The sequence below is a fragment of the Aythya fuligula genome, chromosome 1 (genome assembly GCF_009819795.1).
Source record: "Aythya fuligula isolate bAytFul2 chromosome 1, bAytFul2.pri, whole genome shotgun sequence".
NCBI classification, from domain to species: domain Eukaryota; kingdom Metazoa; phylum Chordata; class Aves; order Anseriformes; family Anatidae; genus Aythya; species Aythya fuligula.
In genome coordinates this window covers 75,851,705-75,866,385 of record NC_045559.1, presented here as the reverse complement: position 1 = coordinate 75,866,385, position 14,681 = coordinate 75,851,705, and the positions used below count along the sequence as shown (strand labels likewise).

Genomic DNA, 14,681 nt, shown 5'->3' with positions numbered 1-14,681 from the left:
CTATCTTTATTGCTTTATTTGTGTGCATATTTTTATTTAAGACTTCTATTCATAACTCCACTGATACGGAATGTAATATCTTAATCCAAAATCAACTTTCTTTGGGAACATAAAGGTATATGGTGAATCTTTATGTAAGCTTCTGCAGAATGAGTTGCCTGGGAGATCTTTGAGGAAGAATCACCTGTAGGAAGTGACTGCAACTTTCTTCTCCACCTGAACTGGGTTCACTTACCTGGACTTTGTCCTTAGTACTTGTTGATGGGAGCACAAGGATGTCTTTGCAGTCTCTTGTGCTGTTGGAAGTCCATCAGGAAAGAAGCCTGTCTTCTGACCTTTTCTGTTCCTGTTGAAGAATTGTGTGGTACCAAGTTGCCTATCCTTATGCTGTCACTTTTTGACCTGGAGAGCAGTCCGAAGAGAGGAGATGCAGTCTTGTGATCACAGGTTAATGTTCAAAGATAGATACCATGATGGCAGTTTTTTTTTTTTTTTTTTTGTGTGTGTGTGCCAGTATTTGTTCAATGAGTATTGAAACTCCCAACCATCTCAAATCACCTATGTTGACTTTCTTAAGCCTCCTGGGATCTACATCTGAAACAAGCCTACACACTTAACAGATTATTATTTTTTTTTTTTAAGGCTAAAGCATGGGTCTATTTAAGCATAGTGACAAAGTAACACATTTTTACATGCCATTTATTCTCATATGTTGCCTTTTTTGTATGTTGGTATTTATGAGATGCTCTTAAGCTTCAGCCTTTATTGATTGGGTGTATTTGAAGAATCAGACATAAATGGTAGAGAATGAAGTAAACAGTGACTTGCTGTGAGTCTATTCAAGTCAACATCCACAAATATTGTGTACAAATCACTTCTTATGTAAGCTTGCTTTTGTCTGTTTGTTTGAGTTTGTGGTAACTGATTTGTATGGTATCTCAAATTAGGGAAATAAATTGACAATTCACACTAAAAACAATGTGCAAATTTATTTACATGTCATTCACATGAAATTCAAGTTAATTTATTCTACTTAAAAACACTGCTTCCTGGCTGTGAGAGACCCAGTAGCTTTATTAAAATGAGTCAGAACACTAGTTGTCTTCTGAGACTAGGCTACAACTCTGCTTGTATAGATTTACTTGTGACTCACTTGTAAGTGAATATAACTTGATTAAAAATGCATTAAGCATTAATAATGGGGTGGCACTTTAAAGGCACTTTAAAGCCTTTAAAATGTTTTGAAAAACTGGAGTAACTTAATGGCTCTGAACTTAATTAAATGTAAAAGTACTTAACAAAGAAAAAGGTCAGGATTTGTCACTGGCTTGGGGCTAGGTTGATGAGTGCTTTCTGAAGTGCATCATTGTTAGGGTCAGGTGTTAGGTACGTAAAGAGTCAGAAGTTTGATTTTCTGGAGAGACTTCTCCATCTTCATTTCTTGGTGAAAGCAACATGATCTGAATCAAATGTGGGCATTGCTTTGTGCAAGAGACTGGACTAGAGCTCTCACTGGTTCTTCCAGCCTGACAAATTCTGTGATGTTTTCTCTTTTTTTAAGGGGTGTTTGTACCATGCATCCTTGGTCTTAAGTGGGTTTTGGTAAAGTTTTTCACTTATCTTCATAGAATTATCTTCATAGAACTTTGGCTGGATTAATAAAGAATCTCTCAGACTTTCTCTTCATTTTTCTGGCTAATGCAGAATGTTTATTTAAAAAGCTGGCATGGGACAAGTTGATGTGACCTTTCTGCAAATTTTAGGTAAATTCTTAGCTTTCAAGAAGCTGAATTTTTATATAGAATTTAATGGTTCTGTATTTAAATGCAGTAGACAAGCAGAAATCATGCTTTAGGGAAACTTGCCACAGATATTATATATTAAAATACTTTAGTGCCTTTTTTAAACTAAAAAAAATCATAAACACAATAAACACTAGAGATCATAATTCAGAATGCATCAAGTATAAAGACTATCCTTTTGTTCAGGATAGTTTTACCAAAAATCAGTTTATACATTCACATGATGAAAGACATAAGGAGTGTGTGTGTGTATATATATATAATAGAAAATATGCTTTCCTGTAAGAAAGGGACAATGAGATTGGATTCATGAATGTTGTGCATGCATATTTGATTAAGGTGCATGTGGGGGGGAAACATACCTAGTAATAGATCCAGATTTTGAGGTGTGCTTGTTTAGATGCTGTTTCTTTTGTGAAAGGAATAAGTGTGGAAGTTCCTTCATGTATTTAGACTTCTGCAGGCTGTGTCCTAGGCAAGTTGATAATTCACAGATGATAACTGAGACTTAAAGAAACACCCTACTGCTGCCCCACTGTGATTAAATCAGTGTTGAGCTACAGGCTTTGAAGTGGGAGCAAAATAACAGTTTTTAATAAAGTTGGCAGTCAGGAGAAGTCCCTAATTACTGGAATAAAGGAAACATCACTCCCATTTAAAAAAAAAAAAAAAAAATAGAAAGGAAGACTTGGGGAACTACAGGCTGGTGAGCCTCACCTCTGTGCCTGAGAAGATTGTGGAACAGACCCTCCTGGAAGCAACCTTAAAGCACATGTGAGACCAGGAGGTGATCTGATACAGACAGAATGGCTTCACCAAGAGCAAATGGTGCCTGACCAATCTGGTGGCCTTTTATGATGGAGCGACTGCATCAGGTGACAAGGGAAGACCCACTGGTGGTATCTACCTGGACTTCTGTAAGTCCTTTGCCATGGTCTCACATGTCTTCTTTATCTCTAAACTGGGGAGAGATGGATTTGAGGAGTGGGCTATTGGTGGATAGGGAATTGGCTGCATGGCCACACCCAGAGAGTCATGCTTAATGGCCAGGTGGAGGCTGGTGACAAGTGATGTCCCTCAGGGGACTGTCTTGGGATGGGTGCTGTTGAATATCTTTATCAACCACATAGGCAGTGGGATTGAGTGCACCCTCAGCAAGTTTGCTGGTGTCACCGATGTAAACAGTGCAGTCGATACAAGAGAAGGAAGGGAAGCCATCCAAAGGTACCTGGACAAGCTTGAGAAGTGGGCCCATGTGAACCCAATGCAGTTCAGCAAGGCCAAGTGCAAGGTGCTGCACCTGGGTTGGGGCAATTCCAGACATGAGGACAGACTGGGAGAAGAGCTCATTGAGAGCAGCCCTGTGGAGAGGACTTTGGGGTTCTGGTGGACCAAAAGCTCAGAATGAGCCAGCAGTGTGTGCTTGCACAGACCAGAAGGCCAACTGCACCTAACAGAGGGGTGGCTAGTAGCAGGTCAAGGGAGAGGATTGTCCCCCTCTGCTCTGCCTTGTGAGGCCCCACTTGGAGTGTCGCAGCCAGCTCTGGGGCCCCCAGCACCAGAAGGTGTGGGGCTGTTAGAATGAGTCTAGAGGAGGGCCGCAAAGATCATCAGAGGGCTGCAGTACCTCTCTTGTGAAGAAAGGCAGAGAAAGACAGGGCTGTTCAGCCTGGAGAAAAGAAGGCTCTGGGAAGACTTCATTTCAAGTCCTTCTGCATAAACTTTACTCAATTTGTAAAATCTGTATGGAAATGTGGATTGGTGTACCTTTCAGATGAAAACCTTATTTTCTTTCTTTAAATTAGCATTTTTTTGGCAAAAGCAATGCTAGAATAGGCTAATGGCAGATGTGGGGGTATAATTCTTCACTGTTTTACTAATAGTTCTAATAGTTCTTTAAGTCTGGCAAATATAAGCATCACAGCATGTGTTTACTTACGTGTAAGAACCTGAATTTTAAAATCCTAAGATTCTTAACTAAGAATCAGTAAATGAAAAGTTCCCTTAAGAGAGCCTAAACTGAATCGTGGGAGGTTTAAAGGGAAATCTTAGGCTGCAGTATTTTCTGGCATCTCCTGCTGATTGTTTAGTCATATACATCAATGTTTATCAATCCTAATAACTTCTCTATTTTCTAAACCAAAATGTGATAGTGATTTAGAGTCACTGCAAAGTGTCAGAATGGTTTCTTGAGGAATTGCTTTGTCATTTGGGTAAAAAGGTACGACTTGACTTAACTGCTTTCAGGCTCATGTTAGAAGCCAATAATTTAGCACCTTTATTCAGTAAATGACAATCTGTCACCTAAGGAGAAGAGGCCACAGTTGAAATCTGAGCATGGAACACATCAACGTGCACATATTGTGCTGATGCCAAAAGCAGTGACCCAGTGCTAGCTGAGGTAGGCTGCAGAAGAGCTGTGTCACTACCACTTTTTTCCCCAAATACAGTAATTGGTGCTGCGGAAAGCAGATGTGCTGTGAATGCAGGTTTTTGTATGCAATAATGAGAGAACACATGAATTGGCCTGTATCAGTATGTTACCAGAGTTGATTGAGATTTTCTTGACAAATGGGTACAGAAAAGTTAATTGTAGAAGGCCCTTTGTCTGTAGGGATGTGGCGTTCTAGTTTTTCATTTAGGATTCAATTAGGCAATACTGCTAGTACTGCAATGCTACCAGCCTTACGGTAATACCCAGGCTTATCACCAAAGCTGTTGTACAGGGAGTAAGAAGGTTTGGGATGTCAGAATTAAGTGTCTGGGACCAACAAGCCCTTATTACTGATTGTGCTGTGGAAGCAGGGCATACCACTACAACAGAATCTCCGGAAGTTAGTATTGGTTGCAAACCATAGCGTTTTTCGTATTGGAGGCAATATGCAAAGTACATATTGGTATTGCAAGCAGGTTTTAGGTGGAAAAGGGTATTAAAAGATTTGTCAACTCTGAGTTTGTCAAATGTTTCTGTAGCCTGCCTACTTTGGCCATCTTTTATCCACTTATGTTGATGGTTTGTTGAAACAAATGGCTTTTTGATGGTGTGTTGCCTTAAAGGGATCACTTGATTAAAGTGTTTGTTAAAGTTCACTAGTCAAGCAACACCTATAAATCCTGTTGTTTTTTGGTATCTTGACATAATGGAGTGTTTGTGTGCTTCTGTACATCCCTTTAAGTAGGGGAAAAAGACACTTCCATACTTTCACAGTACCTGTACATTAAAAATACCTATCATTGCATTTGGGGTGCTTTTTACCTCTATTTTTCACTTAAGAATTTGTCACTTCCTTTACACTGACGATTACCATGCACCAGTGGAACAGCATGCATTATTTTTAGTAATCTTCTTAAAAAGGCCTAGATTAAGATCTGAGCTACAGCTGTTGTAAATGGAACTCTTTTTGTTATAAAGTCTTTTAAGGTTGTTCCCTTTTGGGGGTTAATTGATTAAGATGCGTGCTGAGTTGGCCTGAATTTCTCTTGCTAATTGAGTAAAATGAAACCACAGTTTACATTAAAAAAAAATCAGCAATGTGACTTCCTTGTTGGTAGAGCTGAATATTGCCTTGAGATCTGTTTGTCTGTTGGCATATGTAGAAGTATTTTATCCCCCAAGACCTGGAGATTGACATCCTACTTTACTAGGTCTGTCTGTCTCTAAATGTTGCAGAACAGATGGTTAATTCAAAAAACAAGAGTATTAAAGCTGAGTAGCTAACTTTGATCTTCTAAAAATTAGGTTGCCAAAACAATCTGCTGTATTTGATGTAGCCGCTGAATTGGTCTTTTATTTTTCCTGATACAAAGGCAAATCTCAGTCTAGTGCCTCAGTGCAAAGAGGTTGGTGGTCGTTTCAAAATTTTCAGCTTTTCAGCAATTATCTCAGAAATTACAATTAGAGAAAAAGAAAGTTTCTTACGTATTGTAGGTCTTTGAGAAGAAAAAAAGGCTTATTTCAAATCCTTTGTTTTTCTAGGCTTAGCACTGTGGTCCTGGGTTTTAAAAGCATCATGGACAAATTTCAGGACTTGGGTAAGGTTGACACCTGATGATTTTTTCTTTAACCTGCCACAATTTGCTTTTTTTTTTTTTTTTTTTTTAATAGTTGGTGAAATGAGAAGAAAAAGCAAACTGTTGGAAGAAAGGATTATTATGTTTACAAGCAAACTATTTTCATACAAAACAGCTCTTGCTGTCAACAAGTAGTATAGATGATTTCAGACAGGTTTTATGCCAAAGAAGCGTTTAGATCATCTAATCCAACCTGCATGCCACAGACCCACGTTGTCTCTGGGCAGAGCCTAATGGAAAATGAATCCACATACATCTGTACTGTATGAAAGGGATTAAAGCATTCGTCTTCTGCATTCATCCTGTTGGAATTATTGCTTGGGAACACCATTTCATACTAACCTACTTGCCTACTTTCAAATGAAACATTCAGATGAGCAGACTGCTGCTTATCTGAGCCCGTGGGGGTTTAAATACTTGTAATTCTTCCATGAGCTGCTGGAAGTTATTGTTGCTTAGTACTCTTCAGGATTGTCTGACCTTGCAATCTATTTTTCTGTGGTGGGTTGATAAAATAGTTTTGTACATGAATTTTGGGAGATTATTTTTCACTTATCTGCTGTTATAAGATGAGCTATCATATTTTTGGGGGCATAACTTCATTGTAAATCCCTATGCATGGTATAAAGGTAGCTTGATTATTGTATAAAAGCTAGAGAAAACAGTGAAATTATTTGTGTATGCTTCTGCCTTAGTAAGTGTCTTTAAAGTTAAAACATTCAGGTTTTCAAATCTTCTTTTTGCTAATTTCCCTGATGTTTAACCCTGTGTATGAAAGGTGTTGGGCAAACAAGTGTAAACTGATTCCTTCCATCTGTTGAATTTACACTGTTTTGCAGTAGAATTCAGCTTGCTGTGTAAGAATGTCGAATCTCAAATTTTTATATGAAAAAAATCCCCTCTGCTATAGAAGCAAGTCTGAGAGGAATTTACTTTACCTGGGTGCATTTTTAAATGCTGATCAAAATCTTGACTTCCATGGGGCATTTTTTTTTTTTTGGCTTTTCTGAGGAGAAATGGTTGGGTTGGTTCTTCTTAAATTCTGCTTTTTTTAAGTGGCCTCAAGACACTTTTTATTTCAGGAACCAATGGCTCTGTTGAAGTAATTGGCCATATCCTCAGACATCTGGAGGTGGCGATCTTGTGGGGAGGCAGTGTCATTTGAAGTACCACCTACTTGTCTGCAGATCCCCGTGATTAGGACACAGAGTTAGACGTTCATACTGCAAGTTCTTGCTCTCAACTTGAAATGGCCCCTTCAAAACTGGTAAAAGAACAGTTTGAACTAGAACAACCCTGGTGAAGCCTGGAGAAAGCAATATGTTTGGGAAGAAATTGGCAGAGGCACCAAACTGTCTGAGAGCAGATGGAGTGTTGTCATCAGTTGCAAAATCAATGCAAATACTACAAAAAGGAATAAAAATTACTCTTGCTCTGCTCTTGCCAAACACAAGGAATGGGAACCATTGGTAAATTGTCTTAGCTGCCAGTGAGCATCCTGCAGTTGTAATCAACAAGTTGGAGTTGTCCCTTGTAGTGCTGGGCAGCAGCTGTTGCAGAAGCATTGGATTAGCAGTGATAAAATGAACCTTTTCCAGTTCTTGCCTAAGGACAGGATCTTTACAGTTTAGAAATCTCTCACTTCTCTTGCTCAGTTATTCTGGCTCTCTGGTGGGGTGTTTTAACAATGAAAATGAGATTTTCAATGGTTCTCTTGTGCTTCTTTCAGGGAAAGACTTCCCTGTTTTAGTAGGGTTCAGAGTTGGGCTGTAAAGCAGTTACTTTGTACATATTAACATCATGTAACTAGTAACCTTTCTGCCCTCCGAAATGCAGTTTTGGAATATTGTCATGTTTAGTAAACGTATCTGGTTGGCTGCCACTCAGTTGACCCCTAAGGTGAACAGTTTGTGAGGGGATGGCCACCTCTAACTGAAAAGCAGCAGTCATGGGGCAGGATGCATTACTAGATCACTACTGTCTATGGCAGATGTCCCTAATCCTTGGTTCCCAGGAACACAACTGTTGGGGCAGAGACTGTAAGATGGAGAGCGGTTTGGTTTTAAATTCCGAAATCTGTTTGTACTGATCCAAGCTCCGTTTCCAAGGCAACAGGAAGGTTAGTGCTCTCACCAACTTCAGCTGCTGGCTGGCTGTGGGGAGAGTAAATTGTTCCCTTACGCTAACCCCTGCAAAATCAGGAGTTGTGTTGGTGTATTAGCACTGCATTTTTTATGGAGACAGAAACAACGAGAATTATTCCATGCGTTTTGTTTGAGAAACACTTAACTTTAACTGCTTACAGATGAGATATAAATGTTCAGAGTTCATGCCAGGTTACCAAATTGTTAAATTGTCATGTTTGTAATGGCAATGTAATGCATAAGATCACAGGTTCTTTCCCGATTTTGGGGGGCAGGGAGGTGGCTGGTGGTGTTCATTATGGTGTAGTTTTACAGGTTGTGAAGCAAACTTGGTGCTTGCTGCAACTAGAAGGATTAAGTCTGACCTCTGCATGCTTTCCCTCCGGTTCTTTATTGTCTGACTGCAGTAATGCAGGTGTCCTCCCTTGCTTTGCCCCAGCCCTGGAATATATCAGTTACAGCAGCAACTTACACCTAAAAACATCGTGAATCTGCACTCTGAGTGAGCCAAGGGCTCAACTGGATAACCTTCTTATGAGAATTTTCTAAGGTCTGTTTGTGCTTTTGCCAACAACGGGGAGCTCCCAGGCATGGTCTGCATGGAGTTCATACTGGCAGAAGTGCTGTGCTGACCCCAGGGGAAAGCAGGTGAAGGTCAAACCTTCTAGAAGAAGCCCTAAAGAAGCTGATGGCTCTCCTGGGTTCTAAGTGGAATGAGGTTTATTCAGAAGACCATGGAGAACATAAAGTGTGTACTGCTAAGCTGTGTTCAAGATGAGAGCTGATAGGAGAAACTACCAATCCTTTGGTTGATAAGTTTCTCTATTGTGAGAAAGTAGCTCTTCTGATCTGGAAGCATTGGCTGGTTAAACAAAACTTTTTTTTTCTAATGATTTTGGCATTCTTATCAGTATTCCACTTAAAGCTGTTTCAGGGAGCATTGTAATTGCTCCAATTACTATTTGAAAGCACTTCTGTATTTCTGTAACTTGTACCATTCACTTTCATGTACAAGATCTTGACACAGCAGAAGGGTATTGAGTGTATGGGGAAACCATGTTATACTAGAGACTTGTAGCCAGGAGTGTCGTGGCTGATTCTGTCTTTGGTGTAGTATGGGGTCGAAAAAAATATATATATCTCCGCAGGCTATTAACTCTGAGTTATTTGGATCCTGATTCTGCATGAAGAACAGCATCACCAGAAATGCTGATGCCAGCTGAGCTTCCAACAGGTGCACTAAACTTCTCATCTTCTAGTTCTCTTCTCTGTGGGCAGGTATTTCAAGCTTAACATATTTAGCCATCAGTTGGTCAGGGCGGGTGACCTTCTGTATAGGTTGTATAGTCTATGAATGCAGCTGGAATGCAGGCTGTCCTGGATAGGTATGAGTAGAAACAAAATTTTAAGAGTTTGTTTTTTAAGAGTCTGGTTTTTGTACTTTTATTTAAAGAAGCATCAGTTCATTTTTTTCTTTAATAATCCTGAGGTCAGTAAACTAAGTCTTGGGAGGGAAAAGGGAAAATTGGTTAATTTGGAGATACTCTTATTTCATGAGCTGAAGTCTCCTGGAGCAGTGTCTCCCTGCCTAGATCCCCTTTTTAATTCCAGATCCAACGTATTTGTTTGTTTAGGTGCAATATACCATGTTTATGGGGCCCTATGTGTATTTCACCTAGGCAATCTGTCTTGGGAACATAGAACACCACTGCTGTGATAGTCCTGTCTGTTGTGTCGGGTAGGAGGTTCCAGGTTTGCTCTGGAAAATGGAGGACTCTTCCTCTGCTGCACTGGCAGGAATTCAGTTGGAATTTGCCAGTGTAAAACTAAAGATTGAACAGGAGCTGGTAGCAGAACAGATGACGTGTATTTTTCTTAGAACATAAATAAAGCAGTGGGGAAGAAAAAGCCCAAAGTAACCATAATTGAATAATCGTATCACTTAAGTGTAGCCAGGAAATCTTGTTTGTGTGTATTAAGTAGAAATATGTCGACATTTTTCAAATGTGAGACAAAATAATTATTCAGCAATTACTGCTTTTTTTTCTGTTCCAGCAGTCAGTAAGTCTATAAGCTAAAGACAAATTTTAAGAAGGTACATGTATAATGTACATCTTTTCTGGAGGAATATACTCTCAAACTACTTGCAGTTAAATGTAGAAACACTAAGTAATCCAAGCAATGGAGCTTCTAATCTTCTTTAAAATGCTACTTCAAGAGTTGGTCTCGCACATACCATTCGTTCCCTCTTGCAGGTGTTTTTTATCGTGTGTGTATTTAAATGAATTTTGAGGTCTGAAAACATCGAGAAAACTTGTATGTAACTTCTCTTCCTGTGTAATGGATGTTATTTAATAGGACAAGCCAGTATATGTGTGTGCACTGTCAGGCATTTACTCAGTTGCTGCTTATCTGAGTGAGGAGCTTATTCAGCCACTTGTTTTATCCCGAAGTATTCAGTTCTTTTGTGTTTGACTTTTCTCAGTTTTCCTAAGGTCCTAAGTTTTCTCCCTGTAATATGTCTAGGCAACATAATCAGTTTTCTGGTGCTATTAGTCACTTCTTTATATCTGTAAATAGCTATCTCTTCCATTCAGAATCTAAGAGGTGAGATTCTCATTCACGTCATTCTTGGATGTAATTTACTTACCAGTAGTCACACTACTTACATTATGCTACTTATTTTTAGAAGGGTCTAGGAGCTGTAATTGAATTACTAAGTAGAGTGATCTGATTCATTATCTAGCACATAGTACTGGTCAAATGGCTTTTAATGGCATTAAAATATAACCTAGTACTAAGATTATACTAAGTACTAAGATTATACCTGTTTTCCCCAGAATCAGAGTTTGTCAAGAATGACAAGCACAGAAAAAATTATCATTGTCCCATAATCTTGTACTGTTACACATATGAATATAAAGGAAAGCTCTCAAGCTGCTCTGGGGCTTAAATATTTAGCTGTTCCACCTTTAATGTAGGTAGGGGCTTGTACTTGACTATAATGCTGTTTTGTGTGGGGACTTAGTGTGCTATTCTATCAGTACAAGTGGGTGAAATTAAAAAGCTATTAAGTATCTCTTAAACATATGCAAGTATAGTAGCGGCAGACATACAGTTATATTTTCTTTCAGAAAAGGACTACTTCCAACTCATTCTGAAGAGGTCAGACTCCTTTTACTGGTGAGGGTGACATCAGTTTATCCATGCCTTGGATTTAAAAACTGTTTCTGTCTTGGTGACTTAGCTTTAAATCTTATGCTTGAGACATATGCAAACCATAAAACCATGAAGTGAAAATAACGTTTGGTCAACTTTTCCACTAATATGCATAAGAAAACAATTCTGAAGTTCTTAGAACAGTAATTGTGGTTGGTTTATGAACATACTTGACAAATTTATGGATTCCCACCCATCCCTTGGAGACAACATACACTTTTCTGTATGTAGTTCTAGACTTATTTGGGCCAATATATATTTAATTCATGTCATTGGCTAAGATTGTGATTTGGGCACAACCTATGTGCCCAATATTATACTTCCATTTGTGTTCCTCTTCTGTATCTGTATTGCAGTTTGCCTTGTGGGGTTCTCTATATTTGTTTTCATGTGATGCAGCAGGCCAAGGGCCAGCAAATGTTGATTCTGTACTTTCAAGGAAGAACTTATTTGATATCTATCTGATGTAAGCAATGAACTGAATTGTGTGTGGATTACTTCTTTCTGCTGCAAATGGAAATAAAATGTTTAATCTCTCTCCACTTTATACAGTAACAACTAAAATAAGGTTTTAAGCCTGGGTGAATGATCATGATCAGGGCTTGGCTCTGTAATGAAAATTTAAAATTGCCTTGAAAGTATCTTACTATGCCGTGCTCCTGATTTGCAGCTTACCCAATAAGCCATTTGGCTATAAGGTACCAATAGTCACACCTTTATTTTTAAGACGTCCAGCATTTTGTTTGGAAGAATACTGTACTCTATTTCTACATGCAGCACAGCTTTTTGCATTTAGCTTTAATAATTTATTCATTATTTTCTTTCTCCTTCAAGTCATTTTAAGTTTTCCTAGAAGGTATTCCAAAATGGAATAACTATGGGGAGGGATATTTGTGCTTGTCAAAGACAGCTCATTTGGACAGCCTCGAAGACTCACTGTGTCTGCTGTCTGTGAAGGGCAGCTCCAAGTTAAGGATGAACTGTTTTGCACTTTCAGCAGCTGTGGAGATCTGTCCAGACACTTGAGGGCACTAGGACTGGGGTGTTTTGGTGACAATAAACAGTTCTGTTGTCCAGTTTGGTCCAGGTTCACCTCCCTAGTAAGAGAACAGCAACACTTTCCTTTATCTTCCAATTTCTAGGACTTACTCCAGAACATTGCAGGGTTCTGGAATGTATTTATGTATTTATTCAGGGAGGTTTTGAAGGTATGTATTATTGCTGCAATTTTAAATGAGAATGCATGTTCTATTATATGAGGAAGTTTCAGAACTCTTCAGTCTAATTTCTGTGTTTCTTGTTGGATAAAAAAAAATGCTCAAGAGATGTCTCTTGCAGATACATTGCTTTATTTTGGTGCATTGACTTCCAATTCTAAACAATGGAATGAAAACAAGTATTTGCAAGTGGGAATGAGAGTGTGGATATGTCTCATCTCTCAGGTTTCCCTGTGAGGCGGCTGCCATACCTCAGACTTCATGTATGGCAAACATGCAGCTGTGAATCAAGGTCTTTCCTAGGACATAACATGCTCCAATATTGAATATTGTAGAGAGCTTGTGCAGATGTACAAATTAAATTAATTGTTCAGCTGTGTGATATCCAATGTCTGATATACTCTTATAGTCAAGTGACAGCAGTTAGTTTTATTGTGATCTTGTGATTTGTCTGTGATCTAAACCAATTTCAATTAACGTTGGGCAGGAGTCAAGCTTGAAACAGAATAATTTTTGGCAGGATTGCCACCAGCTTGCTAGCACTGGCACTGCTAGTGCAAAATCAAAATAATTGTTGACCTGTTAATGGCAAACTGCCAAGGAAATGCTGATTCTGATTTCAGTCCATTTCAAAAAAAATACATTTATTAACAGTTATTTATGAACACTGCAGTGACGATAGCATGGGAGACTTCACTGTAAAAATGGATTTACATTTGTTTTCAAGAATCAGAAATGGAGAATGTATTTTTTTTGTGTGAATATGATAACTTAGTGAAATGTGTCTTACCAGTATAGTCTCTTTTTTTCTGTTATAAAGGTTATTTTGGAGGTGACCGAGCCAATGTTTGTGTCTGTTAGCCTAAAAATATTTTGTGTAACAAAGAAATAATTGTTTGATGTTGCCTGGTCATGTTTTACAAAATCTAATAATCACTCTTATATAGGGAATTATGTCCTATGCAAATTAAGTGTTTTCCTACATCAAGTTAGTCTCAAGAGGATTTATTGCAAGAAGGACAGATGATTGGGGTAGAGAAACAAGACTTGTATTTTTAAATGAAAAAAAAAAAAAAAAAAAAAAAAAAAAAAAACGAAAACAAGAGGAATGTCCTTTCTAAAATGTATCTGAGAAAAATCAGAGTGAATAGTAAGGTTGTCTATCAATTCCAGTGGTGTTCGATATTTCTTCTACAGTTACACATCAAATATAAATAATTTTTGTGGCTCCTTATATTTGTCACTTAAACTACCTCTTCTAAAGAACCTAACAACTTAAATTTTCGTCCCTTCTCTGAAATTTGTTTTAAATAAAAAATGCCATGCTTCATGGTGCTCTTGGCTGGGCTGGCTGCAGGCAGCCCTGTTTGCCTTCTAGTGGGGAAGGCATGGTTGGCATGAGCATGCACCTAGTGTGTGGCAGGGATTGGGCTCTTCATCTGTTTTGTTGAAGACCTAGGAGACTTCAGAAACATCCCTTTGTCCCGTCACTGGGAAAATTGTTTCAGGTTGTATAATGCTTTGCTGCCTCAGTGAACTTGCCAGCTCTAGCCAGGAGTGCGTCACTTCCCTGCTGACATTGGTGGTGTCTGATGCCACTGTGCTCTTGCATCTGCCTGTTGAATGCTAGGCTGAAAAAAAACTAGTTTTTGCCTTCTGCAAAATGCTACCAGTGCAGCTGAGTGGGGAGATAACTTAATTTTTGAAGTAACATGTTCTCTATATGCTACATATTGTCTCTTCTTTTTTTTTTTGTGTGTGTGCATAGTTGTTTTTTGTTCTGTGTTGTTAAAGCTGTGTATCATCTACTAAAGTTTCTATCAATTCTAGAATTCTGTTACTTACACAAAGGGAAGACTTGCTCCTCAAAATGCTGGCAAGAGATTGTGCTTTAAGTAGTGAATGCAGTAGCATGGGTTTGAAAGCCAGTGGTCTTCCATCGTTTTGATAGTTGACTGCATTGAACCAATTTTCTAGTTCTTTTCCAAGAATTATTTGCTTTCCTGTAATTATCCAGTATGTATAGAATTATTTGAAATCCATTTACCATTCTCCCTCTTTCTTGCAGCCATGCCTACCTCATAGATCTGGACTAACACTAAAACAATTAGATAAAGTGTTCTTGAAATAAACTTGGCAAAGGAAGCTAGTGCTGACCTAGACTGTTGGACTTCAGGAGAAAGATGTCTTTTTACATCAAATGATACATGTTGGCGGCAACTTAAAAG

General features: G+C 38.6%; 1 protein-coding gene across 3 annotated transcripts in view; it reads left to right on the top strand.

The window, feature by feature from the left end:
• RASSF8 (Ras association domain family member 8) overlaps positions 1-14,681 on the top strand; it is an 85,012-nt gene that overhangs the window by 12,107 nt on the left and 58,224 nt on the right. Inside the window, exon 1 of one of the 3 annotated variants that reach the window (XM_032190966.1) lies at positions 5,817-5,834. The exons of the other annotated variants lie outside the window; for them this stretch is intronic. The gene's annotated coding sequence lies outside the window, so the exon portion shown is untranslated. Of the gene's footprint in view, positions 1-5,816; positions 5,835-14,681 lie in introns of those variants that run through there. 3 annotated transcript variants of the gene reach the window in all.